General features: G+C 38.1%; 1 protein-coding gene across 2 annotated transcripts in view; it reads left to right on the forward strand.

Annotated features, from left to right (window-relative positions):
• Window positions 1-18246, forward strand: part of LOC133638740 (WD repeat-containing protein 7) — a 591313-nt gene that overhangs the window by 97056 nt on the left and 476011 nt on the right. The window lies entirely within an intron of this gene.

Genomic DNA, 18246 nt, shown 5'->3' on the forward strand with positions numbered 1-18246 from the left:
CACTGTCGATGAATGGTCTATTTTCGATCTTTTTTCATATATAAGGCACACTGGATTATAGGTCGCATTAAAGGAGTCATATAATTATTATTTTTTCTAAATGTAAAACACTTCCTTGTGGTCTACATAACATGTAATGGTGGTTCTTTGGTCAAAATGTTGCATAGATTATGTTTTACAGATCATCTTCAAGCCGCTTTCTGACAGTCGCTTCCGGATGCGCCGTTTTGTGGGCGGTCTTATTTACGTGGCTCACCTTCGACAGCGTCCTCTCCCCGTCATCTTTGTTGTCGAGGTGTAGCGTGCAAGGACGGGAGTGGAAGACGGGTCAAAAGATGGAGCTAACTGTTTTAATGACATTCAGACTTTACTTCAATCAATAACAAAGCAGCATCTCCTCATCCGGAAACAACAACAAGACCGGAAATGTGTCCCGTAAAAAAACGTCTGACCGAAAAAAAACAAGAAAAAAAAAAAACGTCTGACCGGAACTCTCTAACAACTAAAGTTCCTTGGGTGAATAATGTAAACTCACTACACCGGTATGTTTTAGCGCTTTTATGGCGAGTTTACTGACAGATATATGTAAGAACTTTACACTACTTTATATTAGAAATGGCAACAGCGGAGGATGAATGTCCCATAACTTGTGATTAAGGGCTATATAAATAAACTTTGATTGATGGAACAAGAAGATAGAGAAAAAAAAGAAGCTTATCGACTACAGGACTACAAAAGCGGATGCGCACAATTTTTCAGGTTTTATGCAGATCCCAAATACAGATCAGCAGGTACCAGAAGGTAAGAAAAGTTGGTTTTGCATATAATATCGGCAAACAAAACGCCAGATAATATTTCTTACCTTATACACACACAATAATAATACTCGTATGTTTAATGCGCCGACAATCCATCAAGCAGTTCGGCTTCATAGCTTACCAAAGTCGTACTAAAACATTTTGATCGATTTTTGAGCGCCGCGTGTAATGTTCTATATTTTCAATGGAACATATAAAATGTTGGTTGTTTACTTGAGTCATATTGGAGTCTACATGTATCTCTTATGTGTGACTGCCATCTACTGGTCAAACTTATCATTACGCCATCTACCAAATAAAAGTACTTTGAGAAAAAAGGATTTTAAGTGCGCCTTATAGTCCGGAAAATACGGTACTTACATTATGTATATAAAACCCTAATGGAGTTGTTTGATTGTTTTTTATGGGCTCTATAGGCAGAATTGAACGGCTCCCATAGGCTCCATTGTAAGCTGACTTTTGATCAAATTTATTTAATATTTAGAATGCATTAAAAAAAATCCGTCATGTCTTGTATGATTGGGAAGGATAGGCAAAATTTAAAAAAATGTGCAGTTCCCCTTTTAATGCTCATACATTTATAACAAAAAATAGGTAACCACTATCAATAAGTAACCAAAATACAGTAATCCACTCCCAACATGACAACCTCACGAATTCAAATGCATTGCAGATGCCGATGTGTACTTCTATTTCGTTCTCGTGTTATTTATTTTATTAACACCCAATGCCAATGTTAATTGTTGCATGCTTGGTTGATCAGTTGTTTAGCATCGTAGACTTTTATTAATGACTGCCTCAGTTCGCCTACAGCACATTTTGTCATGCATCTTTGTGTTTCTTCCCTTTCTGTCTTTTGAACATCTCTGTATGCTTTATATCCCAATCTGTTCTATAGTTAGACCTTACGATGCGAAGAAATGTTCATCTCTGTCCTATTTTACTAGAAACTGCCTTCTAAAATGCCGTGTGGATCTGTGTTCAAGAGTTGCCTTGTAGTTGCTGAGGATGCTGGGGGGGAGTTCTCAGGGGAACAGTTGTCATGGAAATGGGTACCAGTCAGTGTTGTGTTACCACAGCAGTACCGCAGGCAGGGGAGGTAGGGAAGTGATGGACGGGTGACCCCAGGGGAAGAGGGAGGACATATGGGGGAGGGAACGCTGAGGGTTAGATAGAGTGAGGTCAAAGGGTCATTGAATGTGATCTGTACACAGCACAACAGGATTGAAACAGACGAAAAAGATGGGTTCTTGTCCTGGAAATCCTGGATTATCATTGGAAATAACGTGTTTAAATCTCTGGAGATGCGATTTGAACGTAGACCTGTGCAAGCAGGTGTCTGCTGTTAACCTCCAGATATTGTCTTTCTCAACCCCTGTTGATCCTATGAAGTAGAGTTTGTCTGATTTATGTTCTGTAAATCATCCTGGTCCTCTCTAAAAAGCAGTTTTGTTTGATTCAGAGCTTTTGATTTCCAGCACGCTTTATTAGCCTTAAACCTAAACCTTTTCCATACAGAAAAAAATGAAGAATATAGTCGGCTATTTTGATTTCTTTTTGTGCATTAAAGATGCTAAACCAATCTATTGCAGGTCAAATATTTGCTAAGATACAGTATCTGAACAAAACCTCTGAGTTTATTGTGTCAGGGGAAATAGCTAATTAATGTAATTTCTAATATATATAATTAATATTTAGTCCCTACAGCAGACCTGGGCAAATTAAGGCCCGTTAAAGTTAAAGTACCAATGATTTTCACACACACACTAGGTGTGGTGAGATTATCCTCTGCATTTGACCCATCGCCCCTACCCCTTGGGAGGTGAGGGGAGCAGTGAGCAGCAGCGGTGGCCGCGCCCAGGAATAATTTTTGGTGATTTAACCCCCAACACCAACCTTTGATGCTGAGTGCCAAGCAGGGAGGTAATGGGTCCCATTTTTATAGTCTTTGGTATGACTCGGCCGGGGTTTGATCTCAGGGCAGGCACTCTAACCACATATTGTTATGAAGGTGTTTGTTACTACATTATATATATACTTGCAGTGTGTACATAAGCATATTACAAATTGTTATGAAGGTGTCTGTTACTACATTATATATACAGTTGCAGTGTGTATTTAAAACATATTTAATATTGTTATGAAGGTGTCTGTTACTACATTATATATATACACTTGCAGTGTGTATATTACATATTGTTATGAAGGCTTTTAAATCTGGCCTGCTGGACATCCCCAAATAATTTTTTTAGATCTTTAAGATGGAAACTGTAGCTGCCATTATGATGTGCAGTGATGTTTTCTAATGACCGTAAGTCTTGAACTATACAAAGTATTTCAATAGTTGGAATCTGCGCTTTTGCATGATATACCAGTTACTATGGTAATTTAAGTCACAGCAGCTCAGACGAGGCACCAAGCAGTGTGGGTGGGGAGCGTTTCCACAGAGTGTTTCCAGAGCGGCCAGCCTGAAATGCGGGTGTCAGGGACAGACGCAGAAGGAGATTTTTACAACAAAGTTCTAAAGTTTAGTGATGTATCAGTTTGTAGGTGTTTTTTTTTTTACCCTTCGCATTCATATTTTGCGGTGTTTGTTGCATTTTTGGTGTGTTTTGCTTGATTGTAAAATATGTCGATCGAGAGGGGGGGTGATGTTCATATGTTGTCAATAGAGATGTCCGATAATGGCTTTTTTGCCGATATCCGATATTCCGATATTGTCTAACTCTTAATTACCGATTCCGATATCAACCGATATCGATATATAAAGTCGTGTAATTAACACATTATTATGCCTAATTTTGTCGTGATGCCCCGCTGGATGCATTAAACAATGTAACAAGGTTTTCCAAAATAAATCAACTCAAGTTATGGAAAAAAATGCCAACATGGCACTGCCATATTTATTATTGAAGTCACAAAGTGCATTTTTTTTTTTTAACATGCCTCAAATCAGCAGCTTGGAATTTGGGACATGCTCTCCCTGAGAGAGCATGAGGAGGTTGAGGTGGGCGGGGTTGAGGTGTGGGGGGCGGGGGTTAGGGGTTAGCGGGGGTGTATATTGTAGCGTCCCGGAAGAGTTAAAGGCCTACTGAAACCCACTACTACCGACCACGCAGTCTGATAGTTTATATATCAATGATGAAATCTTAACATTATAACACATGCCAATACGGCCGGGTTAACTTATAAAGTGACATTTTAAATTTGCCGCTAAACTTCCGGTTCGAAACGCCTCTGAGGATGACGTATGCGTGTGACGTGGCCCGGCGAACACGGGTATGCCTTCCACATTGAAGCCGATGCGAAAAAGCTCTGTTTTCATTTCATAATTCCACAGTATTCTGGACATCTGTGTTCGTGAATCTGTTTCAATCATGTTCATTGCATTATGGAGAAGGAAGCCGAGCAAGCAAAGAAGAAAGTTGTCGGTGCGAAATGGACGTATTTTTCGAACGTAGTCAGCCACAACAGTACACAGCCGGCGCTTCTTTGTTTACATTCCCGAAAGATGCAGTCAAGATGGAAGAACTCGGATAACAGAGACTCTAACCAGGAGGACTTTTGATTTGGATACACAGACGCCTGTAGAGAACTGGGACAACACAGACTCTTACCAGGATTACTTTGATTTGGATGACAAAGACGCAGACGTGCTACTGTGAGTATGCAGCTTTGGCTTTTTTTTGCGTATGTACGTAACTTTTTTAAAATATATAAGCTTTATGAACCTTGGGTTAGGTGAACGGTCTTTTGGGCTGAGTGATTGTGTGTGTTGATCATGTGTTTGAATTGTATTGGCGTGTTCTATGGAGCTAGGAGCTAGCAGAGGAGCTAGGAGCTAGCATAACACGTACCGTACCGTACGTGCGCGTCACGTACGTAACTTTTTAAAAATATATAAGCTTTATGAACCTTGGGTTAGGTGAACGGTCTTTTGGGCTGAGTGATTGTGTGTGTTGATCAGGTGTTTGAATTGTATTGGCGTGTTCTATGGAGCTAGGAGCTAGCAGAGGAGCTAGGAGCTAGCATAACAAACACGCAGGTGTTATTATGCAGGATTAATTTGTGGCATATTAAATATAAGCCTGGTTGTGTTGTGGCTAATAGAGTAAATATATGTCTTGTGTTTATTTACTGTTGTAGTCATTCCCAGCTGAATATCAGGTACCGTGAGTATGCAGCCTTGGCTGCTAAACATTCGATAACTTGACCGTATGTGCGCGTCACGTACGTAACTTTTTAAAAATATATAAGCTTTATGAACCTTGGGTTAGGTAAACGGTCTTTTGGGCTGAGTGATTGTGTGTGTTGATCAGGTGTTTGAATTGTATTGGCGTGTTCTATGGAGCTAGGAGCTAGCAGAGGAGCTAGGAGCTAGCATAACAAACACGCAGGTGTTTTTATGCAGGATTAATTTGTGGCATATTAAATATAAGCCTGGTTGTGTTGTGGCTTATAGAGTATATATATGTCTTGTGTTTATTTACTGTTGTAGTCATTCCCAGCTGAATATCAGGTCACCCCCGGCTCTCACAGCATCTTCCCTATCTGAATAGCTTCAACTCCCCACTAGTCCTTCACTTGCACTTTACTCATCCACAAATCTTTCATCCTCGCTCAAATTAATGGGGAAATTGTCGCTTTCTCGGTCCGAATCTCTCTCACTTCATGCGGCCATCATTGTAAACAATAGGGAACTTTGCGTATATGTTCAACTGACTACGTCACGCTACTTCCGGTAGGTGCAAGCCTTTTTTTTATCAGATACCAAAAGTTGCAATCTTTATCGTCGTTGTTCTATACTAAATCCTTTCAGCAAAAATATGGCAATATCGCGAAATGATCAAGTATGACACATAGAATAGATCTGCTATCCCCGTTTAAATAAAAAAAATTCATTTCAGTAGGCCTTTAATGCTGTTAGGGATTCTGGGTATTTGTTCTGTTGTGTTTATGTTGTGTTACGGTGTGGATGTTCTCCCGAAATATGTTTGTCATTCTTGTTTGGTGTGGGTTCACAGTGTGGCGCATATTTGTAACAGTGTTAAAGTGGTTTATTCGACCACCCTCAGTGTGACCTGTATGGCTGTTGACCAAGTATGCCTTGCATTCACTTGTGTGTGTGTAAAAGCCACATATATTATGTGACTGGGCCGGCACGCTGTTTGTATGGAGGAAAAGCAGACGTGATGACAGTGCCTTTAAGGCACACCCCCAATATTGTTGTCGATAATATCAGCAGGCCGATATTATCGGACATCTCTAGTTGTCAATATTCAGTGTTTTATCGTTCAGAATTAATATTGTAAATCCAACATTCTTTATTTTCATGTTCATTGTGGGTGTCTCTATCAGTAAAAAAATTTCAATTCCACTCCGTTTTTTAAGGCGGTCTGTCATTATTGTTTTTAGCATTCAATCAGACATTATTATGAGGTTTTGTATTAGTGGTCCTAAAAATAGATATCGGCCCCCAAACACATTTGACTGCCCATCACTGACTAATTAAAACATGAACATGCGACCTCACTCATGCTTCACCCCAAATGACACAAACAAACCTTGGTCATCAGGAGGATGTAGTTTGGATGAAACATTATTGTGGTGTTCTTAATATCGGGTGAGTGTAGCATGAGTGGAGTACTAGATCATTGACACTGTTGACACACACAATTGTCAAGATGTTGCACATACCACTGCTGCCCACCCTTCTTCCCAAAGTCTATCCACACATGTGACAACCCCAGCTTTCTTGTCTCTCTTTCAAAAACCTCCAATCGAGTTTAACAGTGGCTCTCTGCTGTTTGAAGGAAAACCTCTATATTAATCAATTGGCTTTTAGTGCAGGGAAATGTCAACTAGTCAGTGTTATTTCCGCTATTGCAGCGTCCATTGCTACCCACATACAGATGCACACGGCTGACCTTTATAGCTCCTCAGGATTTAAAAAAATATATTTACCACATGGTTTAAAGGATTATATAGATAAAATCAAACTTTCTTCTCTATCTCCATTGCTTTTATGTGTATATATTTTTTAAATAATACATGTGCTTGCGTTTTTATGCTTTCTTAGTTTGGGAGAAGGATTTATACATTTTATGTCTCTTTAAGGGCAAGCCTGGAGCAAGAATAGACTGCATTTAGATCTCTGGTAGCACTGTGCCTGGAAGCAGAGGAAACAGCAAGGCAGGCAGATCCCCATTATTTGCGTAAAAATAATTAACAGCCGATTATCGATATTAAGCATTTTGACGTATATCGTGTCGGCCTCTTTTAATTGGTATCTTGTCTTTTTATACAACTACAACAGAACTACCGTATTATCCAGACTATAAGGCGCACTTAAAATCGTTTTTTCTTCTCAAAACTCGACAGTGCGCCTTATAACCCAGTGCGCCTTATGTACGGAATAATTCTGGTTTTGCTTACCGACCTCGAAGCAATTTTATTTGGTACATGGTGTAATGATATGTGACCAGTAGCAGTCAAACATAAGAGATACATGTAGACTGCACTATGATGGCAATATGACTCAAGTAAACAACACCAACATTGTATGTGTTCCATTGAAAATATAGAACATTACACACGGCGCTCAAAAATCTATCAAAATGTTTTAGTACGACTTTGGTAAGCTATGAAGCCGCACCACTTGATGGATTGTCGGCGCTTTAAACGTACAAGTATTTTTATGGTGTGTGACATATTATCTGCCGTTTTGTTTCGCAATATTATGCAAAAGCAACTTTTCATACCTGCTGATCTGTGTTTGGGATCTGCATAAATCCTGAATAATTGCGCGCGTCCGCCTTTGTAGTCCGTGCCGACGCCGTGGTTAATAAGCTTCTTCTTTTTCTCTATCTTCTTGTTATGGGACATTCACCCTCCGCTGTTGCCATTTCTAATATAAAGTAGTATAAAGTTCTTACTTATATCTGTCAGTAAACTCGCCATGAAAGCGCTAAAACATACCGGTGTAGTGAGTTTACATTATTCACCCAAGGAACTTTAGTTATTAGAGAGTTCCGGTCGGACATTTTTTCACGGCGTTGTTGTTGTTTCCGGATGAGGCAATGGTGCTCCGTTGTTGATTTAGGTAAATTCTGAATGTCATTAAAACAGTCAGCTCCATCTTTTGACACTTCTTCCACTCCCGTCCTTGCACGCTACACCGCTACAACAAAGATGACGGGGAGAAGACGCTGTCGAAGGTGAGCCACGTAAATAAGACTGCCCACAAAACGGCGTATCAGGAAGCGACTGTCAGAAAGCGGCTTGAAGATGATCTGTAAAACATAATTTATGCAACATTTTGACCAAAGAACCACCATTACATGTTATGTAGACCACAAGGAAGTGTTTTACATTTAGAAAAAAAATTATAATAATATGACTCCTTCAGCGTTTCCCACACATTAATTTATTTGTGGCGGTCCGCCACGAAAGAATAACGTCCGCCACAAATAAAAAATAAAAAAAATAAAAAATAAAAAAAAATATATATATATATATATATATATATATATATATATATATATATATATATATATATATATATATATATATATATATATATATATATATATATATATATATATATATATATATATATATATATATATATATATATATATATATATTTTGTTGTTGTTGTTGTTGTTGTTTTTTCCAGCTTCTCAGGCAAATCATATATTTGATGTAGATGCCCATATAGGCTGTTCAGATTTACTGATCTGGTGGGCCTTATATATTAAAAAAATATTGAAAATAAACCATTCATCGGCATTGTGCCTTGTAATCCGGTGCGCCCTATGGTCTGGAAAATATGGTACATAAGTAGAAACAATATACACATATATGATAACAAATAATTAGTGAAGTAGATACGTTCCAACCACTGCTCACAAGCTTGTTTGCCCTGCATGTAACGAGTTGCCTTTTTCTTTTTCCACCGCAGCGCTCTTGCGGCCATGCCCTCTCAACCTCTCATTTTCTCTTTCCCCTGCAATGTCAGTTTCTTGTACACGGTATATCTCTTCTGCTTACCTTTCAAAACTAGTTTTTTCGGCGTCTTACCTTTTCCGTTTTGTTTGTTTTCGTTCTCAACTCATCAAAAGAGTGTTCAGAGTTTCATGTTCCAGTATTCAATCAAATAATGCGACAGAGCGGTAGAAGATCAGTGGATGGATGAATGGACAGAGATGGATGGACATGAAGTTGAGACAAAATATGTTTCTGCCAAAAATCCAAACCATGTGTTAATATATTGACGCCACGGATGGCTACGACGGTACTTTGTTCCCTTGTACTTGTTGCATCTTTTTTTGTTGTTTTATGCATTGAACAAAGAGAGCACGGTCTACAAAGTCAAATTCCTTGTGTTAAGCATATTTGGCCAATAAAAATGCACTGCAAAAAGTCAAAGTGTTCAAAAACAAGAAGAAAAAAAAAAATTAGGGGTATTTTATTTGAACTAAGCAAAATTATCTGCCAATAGAACAAGAAAATCCGGCTTGTCAAGACTTCCCAAAACAAGTAAAATTAGCTAACCTCAATGAACCCAAAAATACCTTAAAATAAGTATATTCTCACTAATAACTGTACTACTATATGAGTACGTATTTTCTATTGTTTCATTGAAAATAAAACCGCAAAGTCCATTTGGCTGTCATCTGTTTTAATTATGAGACACTATTGTGTCAAAGCCTTGATTTTTTTTTTACATGCTTGAAATAAGAAACTATTACTTTAAAAAAAGTAGTTTTATACTTGTGAGTGTTGATGACACAGCTTTGCAACAGTTGATATTCTAGTTTCAAGCATGTTTTACTCAATATAGGTCATCAAATCTCAGCAACAAGCTGTAATATCTTACTGAGATCATTTAGGACCAAAACACTTAAAACAAGTAAAACACTCTAACATAAAATCTGCTTAGTGAGACGAATGATCTTATCAGACAGAAAATAAGCAAATATCATCATTATTTGAGATATTTAATCTTACTTAGATTTCAGTTTTTGCAGTGTGATTCTGATTTTTAAATAGAAGCAGGCAGCGGCTCAAACATTCTACCCAGGTAGAAATGTCATCAGCCAGCTTGAAAAATGTCTCATCTATAAGCTGCGTGAAGGAGCCCAGAATTGATGTTATTTAAATGTTCGTAATATTCCTCACAAGGAAACATTACAATGTATTAAATCCATAAACTGCTATAAAATTGTAAAAAAAACAAAAAAACGTTAGTAGACGGTGAGTAATTGTGATGTCAGAAATCCCATATTTTTTTACCAGTTTTCCCAGAGGATTTACCACTTTTGAAAGGCAAATGTTTTTACTCCTCCGATCCGCAGCATTTGACACACGTAATAATGGTGTATTGTGAAATCCCCTCATGTTTTTGATGCTAAATTAAACACAACATTAGTGCCTCATAAAACATTATGTCCAGCGTTTCCTAAAAAGCAATGTTAAAAAGAACACATTAAAACTTTGTCCAGCTGTTTATCCAGCGAGGGGTGTATATTGTAGCGTCCCAGAAGAGTTAGTGCTCCAAGGGGTTCTGGGTATTTGTTCTGTTGTGTTTATGTTGTGTTACGGTGCGGATGTTCTCCCCAAATGTGTTTGTCATTCTTGTTTGGTGTGGGTTCACATTGTGGCGCATATTTGTAACAGTGTTAAAGTTGTTTATACGGCCACCCTCAGTGTGACCTCTATGGATGTTGACCAAGTATGCCTTGCATTCACTTGTGTGTGTGAAAAGCCGTAGATATTATGTGACTGGGCCGGCACACAAAGGCAGTGCCTTTAAGGTTTATTGGCGCTCTGTACTTCTCCCTACGTACGTGTACACAGCGGCGATTTAAGAAGTCATACATTTTACTTTTTGAAACCGATACCGGTAATTTCCGATATTACATTTTAAAGCTTTTATCGGCCGATAATATCGGCAGTCCGATATTATCGGACATTTCTACTATAAATGTTTAAATAGCTTTTACTGCCAATGAAAATCGGCTCAAAATATCGGTTATTGGCTCCCACTCATCCATCCATTTTCTACCGCTTGTCCCGTACGGGGTGACGGGGGGGGGGGGTGCTGGAGCCCCCTTGACTACTAAAATATCGGTGAATAAAACATATCGGCCGATCTCTAATCTATGTAGCCGATATTTTTAACAGCTCGGTGGAACAGCTGTAGCCGCCGACCCCTGCCTGGGCGGACATGCTACAGAGTACAACAATAATAGTCGGTTGTGAAGCTTTAATCTTTGGGGCGGAGGGTTTCCGGCACTGCAGGGGGGGGGGGGAGAAGAGCGAGTAATGGAAGCCCAGGAGAGAGTGCATAAGGCGGGGCAGGGGGGGAACGAGTTAACCTCAAATAACGGCCGATATTCCCACACACTTGATTAGGCAAAATCACCAGCAATTTTCACACCCGTGAGCACACACAATTTCCCCTTTTAAATGCACGCGTTGCAGCTGTTTCTTTGATCACTGAACAGCAATCACCATTCCCGTTTTCCTCTTTGTCTGCACAGTTCTTCTCCGGTTTTTTACCTCTTAGTGTCCTCCTCCTTTCCACTGCATTCTTTTAAAAAGTACGGTGGGTGTCTCAAATTCTAACTAATAAATATAACAGTGAAGACCACTAAATGAATGCACTTGTAAACCGAGATCGTCCACTTTATTTTTACTCAAAAAGGAAGTATATTTTTTGAATAGAGGAAGGGAGAGCACCATACGCAATGGAGGAGGAGGGAAAGGTCCAAGGGGTTAACAAGGCATGCTGGGAGCTATGTGTCATGGCTGACATGACAAGCTTGACCTTGGAGCAGGGTAGAATACCTTCTTCTCCCTCTTCCCTGCCATCCATCCTAACCCCCTCATCCCCCTTCTGCTGTGCACCTTTCTATTGCTTTTTTCCCCCTGCAACTACTTCATTTTGCAGGTAGCGGAGTTACAGGACTGTCTCAGAAAATGTGAATATTGTGATAAAGTTCTTTATTTTCTGTAATGCAATTAAAAAACAAAAATGTCATACATTCTGGATTCATTACACATCAACTGAAATATTGCAAGCCTTTTATTATTTTAATGTTGCTGATTATGGCATACAGCTTAAGAAAACTCAAAAATCCTATCTCTAAAAATTAGAATTTTTCTTCAGACCAAGTAAAAAAACAAACAAATCAAACATTTGAAAATGTCAATTAATGCACTCAGTACTTGGAGGCAATCAGCCTGTGGCATTGCTGAGGTGTTATGGATGCCCAGGATGCTTCAATAGCGGCCTTTAGCTCATTTGCATTATTGGGTCTGGTGTCTTTCAGCTTCTTCTTCACAATACCCCACAAATTCTCTATGGGGTTCAGGTCAGGGGAGTTGGCAGGCCAATCGAGGACAGTAATGCCATGGTCAGTACACCAGTTACTGGTGGTTTTGGCACTGTGGGCAGGTGCCAGATCATGCTGGAAAATGAAATCATCATCTCCATAGAGCTTTTCAACAGATAATATTAAAATTTTTTGAGATAGGATTTTTGAGTTTTCTTAAGCAGTATGCCATAATCAGCAATATTAAAATACAGTGTTTCCCACACATTCATTTATTTGTGGCGGCCCGCCACGAAAGAATTAAGGCCGCCACAAAAAAACAAAACATTTTTATTTTTATTTTTTATTTTATTTTTTTGTGTCCTGTCAAGCTTCTCAGGCAAATCATATAGTTGATGTAGATGCCCATATCGGCTGTTCAGATTTACTTTACAAAAGAGAAGTGTAGGATCAAGATTTTTGAAGCTCTTTGTTCAGTGGATCAGATGTTTGATGAAGCTTTGTGTCTATCTACCACCACTACTGTTTTCTGTTTATTTGTTACTGACTGTGGCAGGACACCTCTGCCTCTGTTTCACTTTATGTTGCTGGTAAATAATATGGTTGTAGTAGTTGGCTAAAGTTAAATTATTTAGTATGCACTAATTAAAGGGGCTGAGCTTTAAGAGACATTTTAGCTTTTATATTTTTATAAGAGATATTTTTTGTAAGAACCACAATTAATAAATATATTTCAGTGAATAACTTATTGTTCAAATCTGTATATAAATATGTACATAAAGTGTTGTAATTATATTGTAAAATGGATGGATGGATGGATGGACGTTTAAAACAAAACTGTTATTATTAATTAGGAAGTATACATTTTTTTAGCCTTTTTAGAGAAAATCATATCATTGTAGTAAATTATGCAAATTACTCGATGATGTCATGGTGACGACGCTCCCACCTCTTGCAATATTTCAGTTGTGTAATGAATCCAGAATGTATGACATTTTTGTTTTTTTAATTGCATTACAGAAAATAAAGAACTTTATCACAATATTCTAATTTTCTGAGACAGTCCTGTATACATAATAGGCTCGATTGGCTTGGTTTTTTAACGGTGAGAAAAGTAATGGTGGTTTGTTCCAGCGGTCATAGGCGCCGATCTACATTTCTGCCAGTGGGTGCGCGGTGTATGTGTATTAGTGTTGTCCATATGTTGGCTTAGCTGTGTACATTTAGCCATAGTTTTGTTTTTAGTACTAACTGATAATTGTATTTTTCTTAAAGCACAGACCAGGATTGGCAACCATAAATCATGAAGCATTTAATATAATGTAAATAAAGCTTTTCATTATATTCTAACCTAATCCTTGATTATGGCAGACTGTACATACTATGGAAAATTGTAAATTGTTATTTGAGTGCAACAAGAAAAAACAATGTGTTTAATGCCCTTTCATTTACCGTATTTTTCGGACTATAAGTCGCAGTTTTTTTTTAATAGTTTGGCCGGGGGTGTGACTTATACTCAGGAGCGACTTATGTGTGAAATTATTAACACATTACCGTAAAATATCAAATAATATTATTTAGCTCATTCATGGGATTTAGCGATTAGGAGTGACAAATTGTTTGGTAAACGTATAGCATGTTCTATATGTTATAGTTATTTGAATGACTCTTACCATAATATGTTACGTTAACATACCAGGCACGTTCTCAGTTGGTTATTTATGCCTCATATAACGTACACTTATTCAGCCTGTTGTTCACTATTCTTTATTTATTTGAAATTGCCTTTCAAATGTCTATTTTTGGTGTTGGGTTTTATCAAATAAATTTCCCCCAAAAATGCGACTTATACTCCAGTGCTACTTATATATGTTTTTTTCCTTCTTTATTATGCATTTTTGGCAGATGCGACTTATACTCCGGTGCGACTTATACTCCGAAAAATACGGTATATTTTAAGCGTGCAATAGGAAACATGTTTATTGTATTGTAAGATTTTCTGTTAAAGTAAAGCCAAAATTGACACTTTTTTTGTAGTTCCCTTTATTTGGAAAAGTATCAATATACATTTTGGTACCAGTACCAAATTATTGGTATCGGGACAACCCTAAAACAAACACCACCAAAGTTGTTTTTTTTTATTAATCACCGTCTGCTCCGTCCTCTATTAATTGCTGACGTTCTCTGTGTATGTTTAACGGCTGAAAAGTGTGTGGAATTTTTGCTCGACTACCATTAGTGTATGAAAGAGTGAATTTTGGCTTGTGGTGTCATTCCCGGTTTAGTAGAGTGTAGTGTTGTCCCTATACCAATATTTTGGTACCGGTACCAAAAGTATTTCAGTACTTTTCTAAATACAGGGGACCACAGAAAATGTCATTATTGGCTTTATTTTAACAAAATAATCTTACGGTACCTTAAACATATGTTTCTTATTGCAATTTTGTCCTTAAATAAAATAGTGAACATTAGCGGCCGAAAAATGCTTTAAAATGTAATATCGGAAATTATCGGTATCGTTTTTTTTATTATCGGTATCATTTTTTTTTTTATTTTTTAAATTAAATCAACATAAAAAACACAAGATACATTTACAATTAGTGCACCAACCCAAAAAACCTCCCTCTCCCATTTACACTCATTCACACTCATTCACACAAAAAGGTTGTTTCTTTCTGTTATTAATATTCTGGTTCCTACATTATATATCAATATATATCAATACAGTCTGCAAGGGATACAGTCTGTAAGCACACATGATTGTGCATGCTGCTGGTCCACTAATAGTACTAACCTTTAACAGTTCATTTTACTCATTTTCATTAATTACTAGTTTCTATGTAACTGTTTTTATATTGTTTTACTTTCTTTTTATTCAAGAATTTTTAATTTTTATTTATTTATCTTTTTTTATTTTATTACTTTTTAAAAAAATGACCTTATCTTCACCATACCTGGTTGTCCAAATTAGGCATAATGTGTTAATTCCACGACTGTATATATCGGTATCGGTTGATATCGGTAATTAAGAGTTGGACAATATCGGAATATCGGATATCGGTAAAAAAGCCATTATCGGACATCCCTAGTGAACATACAAGACAACTTGTCTTTTAGTAGTAAGTAAACAAACAAAGACTCCTAATTAGTCTGCTGACATATGCAGTAACATATTGTGTCATTTATCATTCTATTATTTTGTCAACATTATTAAGGACAAGTGGTAGAAAAATAATTATTAATCTACTTGTTCATTTACTGTTAATATCTGCTTATTTTCTGTTGTAACATGTTCTATCTACACTTCTGTTAAAATGTAATAATCACTTATTCTTCTGTTGTTTGATACATTACATTAGTTTTGGATGATGCCACAAATTTGGGTATAAATCCGATACCAAGTAGTTACAGGATCATACATTGGTCATATTCAAAGTCCTCATGTGTCCAGAGATGTATTTACATAATATAAATAAATAAAAAAACGAAAGACAATTTTGTGATTTTAAAACATATCAATGTAATCATAGTAGTACCTACTAGATACGCTATTGTACGTGGTATCATTACAGTGGATGTTAGGTGCAGATCCACCAATGGCGTTTGTTTATGTTGTAGCGTCCCGGAAGAGTTGGTGCTGCAGGGAATTCTGGGAATTTGTTCTGTAGTGTTTTTGTAGTGTGGCAGTGCAAATATTCTTCCAAAATGTGTTTGTCATTGTTGTTTAGTGTGGTTTCACCATATGGCACATGTTTATGACAGTGTTGGCATTGTTCATACTGCCACCCTTAGTGTGACATGTATGGCTGTCGAGTAAGTATGAATTCATTCGCTTGTATGCAGTGTGTTCAAAGTGAAGATGATTGAGTCATTAGTTCATTATCGGGCACAATGAAATCTTAGTTAGGCTTTGTTAATTATAGACTATATGATTTGTGACTTTTTTATTATGTAAAGCAGACCGAACTCGCCACAAAATTAACAACAATGAGATTGATAGTTCAAAAATTATTTTAAAAATTGAAAGTTGCCATCAATCCCACGTGGGTGCTCTGTATTGTCCGTGGGTGCTCGGGCCCCGAAGCACAAAAAGAATATTGGAAGTAATTACTGTTGTGAATCAGTGTGATCTGTGCACTAATGAGAGACTAATGCTACATTCACACTGCCTAATTCCGATTTTTTGTTAATTCCAATATACACTATATTGCCAAAAGTGTTTGGCCACCCATCCAAATGATGAGAATCAGGTGTCCTAAGCACTTGGCCCGACACAGGTGTATAAAATCAAGCACTTAGGCATGGAGACTGTTTCTACAAACATTTGTGAAAGAATGGACCGCTCTCGGGAGCTCAGGGATTTCCAGCGTGGAACTGTCATAGGATGCCACCTGTGCAACAAATCCAGCCGTGAATTTTCCTCGCTCCTAACTATTCCAAAGTCAACTGTCGGCTTTATTATAAGAAAATGGAAGAGTTTGGGAACAACAGCAACTCAGCCATGAAGTAGTAGGCCACGTACTATGACAGAGGGGTCAGCGGATGCTGTAGTGCATAGTGCAAAGAGGTCGCCCACTTTCTGCACAGTCAGTTGCTACAGAGCTCCAAACCTCATGTGACCTTCCAATTAGCCCACGTACAGTACGCAGAGAGCTTCACGGAATGGGTTTCCAAGGCCGAGCAGCTGCATCTAAGCCATACATCACCAAGTCCAATGCAAAGCGTGGGATGCAGTGGTGTAAAGCACGTCGCCACTGGACTCTAGAGCAGTGGAGACGCCTTCTCTGGAGTGATGAATTACACTTTGCCATCTGGCAATCTGATGGACGAGTCCGGGTTTGGAGGTTGCCAGGAGAACGGTGTGAAATTTGGTGGAGGAGGAATTATGGTGTGGGGTTGTTTTTCAGGAGTTGAGCTTGGCCCCTTAGTTTCAGCAAAATGAACTTTGAATGCTCCAGGATACCAAAACATTTTGAACAATTCCATGCTCCCAACCTTGTGGGAACAGTTTGAAGGAGGCCCCTTCCTCTTCCAACATGACTGTGCACCAGTGCACGAAGCAAGGTCCATAAAGACATGGATGACAGAGTCTGGTGTGGATGAACTTGACTGGCCTGCACAGAGTCCTGACCTGAACCCGATAGCACACCTTTGGGATGAATTAGAACGGAGACTGAGAGCCAGGCCTTCTCGGCCAACATCAGTGTGTGACCTCACCAATGCGCTTTTGGAAGAATGGTAGAAAATTCCTATAAACACACTCCGCAACCTTGTGGACAGCCTTCCCAGAAGAGTTGAAGCTGCAAAAGCTGCAAAAGGTGGACCAACATCTTATTGAACCCTATGGGTTAGGAATAGACTTAGACTTAGACTTCTTAGACTTAGACTTCCTTTTTATTGTCATTCAAATTTGAACTTTACAGTACAGATAAGCACGAAATGTCGTTACATTAGCTCACGGTAGTGCAGGATAAAAAAGCAATAAGGTGCATATATAAATAAATAAATAGGTTACTGTACAGATAAATATATTGCACTTTTCAATATGCATCCACGTTTATGGATGTATGTTATATTGTCTTTTTTATTCCAGCGAGTTAATCCATTTTGGGGGGAGTTGAGGGGATAATGGGATGGCACTTCAAGTTCATATGTGAGTCAAGGCAGGTGGCCAAATACTTTTGGCAATATAGTGTATTCCCTTATTTATTTTTCAAATGAGAAACCCTATTTTGAGTGAGCTGTTTACGTGTGTGCATGCACCATGTGTTTCATGTCTGCAAAGATCATTTGCTCTAATTGAATTTGGCGAGGGAGCCTCGTTAATGCAAAACATTGCTCTACCTTCATATTCATCACACTGAAGCAGTTGCTTTTTAATTAGGTTCAAATTACATTTTTATCACTTGAATGTATGCACCGAGGGTTGTGTATCAGCCTGCTGTCAGTGTGTGTGTTCATGTTTGGAATGCAGAGCTCTGCAGAGTCGCGATATTGAACGAGTTAATCGGAACATGGAGCGGTATGTCAACTGGAATGAATCGCTGTAATTAAAAATGTTTTCATTATTTTTTTTTCTATCAAGG

The sequence above is a fragment of the Entelurus aequoreus genome, linkage group LG21 (genome assembly GCF_033978785.1).
Source record: "Entelurus aequoreus isolate RoL-2023_Sb linkage group LG21, RoL_Eaeq_v1.1, whole genome shotgun sequence".
In the NCBI taxonomy this organism is placed as follows: Eukaryota; Metazoa; Chordata; class Actinopteri; order Syngnathiformes; family Syngnathidae; genus Entelurus; species Entelurus aequoreus.